Genomic DNA, 1,070 nt, shown 5'->3' on the forward strand with positions numbered 1-1,070 from the left:
GTGCCTTTTGAACAACATTAATTGATAATTTTAAGTGTATTAAGATTAAGAATTTCTGGGCTGGCCCGGTGGCACACTGGATACTGCGCCGCTTGGGAAGCGCGGTGGCGCTCCTGCCCGAGGGTTCAGATCCCACATACAGACCGGTTCCCGCTCACTGGCTGAGCGAGGCGCGGGAGCAACACCGAGGGTTGCGATCCGTTGCCGGACACGGAAAAAGACAAAAAAAAAAAAAAAAGATTAAGAATTTCTGTTGATCAAAACCACTTAGGAGTGGTCCTCCTTAATCTGCCTGCTATGTAATGTTCTAGGCTTATCTCTTATGTGCTCTATGTTTCAGCCACAGTAAATTATTCTCCTCTCTCTAAACACATCTTGCCCATTTTCACAAGACATTTCAGGAGGTTGTTCAGGAACAGGTAATGGCAGCCTGGACTGGGATAGTCCAGAGAAGAGGGGGTGAAGTAGGCAGAGCAAGCATATTTTTAGGAGGCAGAATTGATAGAACTAGGAGGAATTGCAGGGGCAGGAGGGAAGGATGCCTCTAAGTTAGTTTCCAGCTTGAGCAATCAGGTAGTGGAGAGTGCCATTCAATGAGCTAGTGAACTCTGTTGGAGGGACGGGTGTCACACGTTTGCCATGAAGTCTCTCCATGATCCCAGCAGTTGGCATGGATCACCCCTTTCTCTGCACTCATTTAGGGTGTCATTTCCATAGACTGTTGGAGCTGCACAGGATCTCAGAGATTAACAACAACCTCATTCCATATGAACTATGAAAGTCACAAATTTCTCCAGCCCTCTGTGGTCGTCCTAAATACATAAGATATCTCAGGTCCATATGACATGTAATAATTGTAGGAAATACAGTCAAGTCCCAGCTACTTCTGGGTGTTCAGAAGAGCATGTTGTCACCTGTAACCACCAGTGCTCCTGTTTTCTACTCACCCTGTGTCCATCACCTCCGTGCCTCTCCATTGGTGCTCCAGCTCTCTCTGGACCATTTCACTTTAAGGTGGCCACACGGCCCCCACCTTCCACTTGTAAGACCCTATGAGCCCAGCACTGTTG

Source organism: Galeopterus variegatus, unplaced genomic scaffold (assembly GCF_000696425.1).
Source record: "Galeopterus variegatus unplaced genomic scaffold, G_variegatus-3.0.2 Scaffold349, whole genome shotgun sequence".
NCBI lineage: Eukaryota > Metazoa > Chordata > Mammalia > Dermoptera > Cynocephalidae > Galeopterus > Galeopterus variegatus.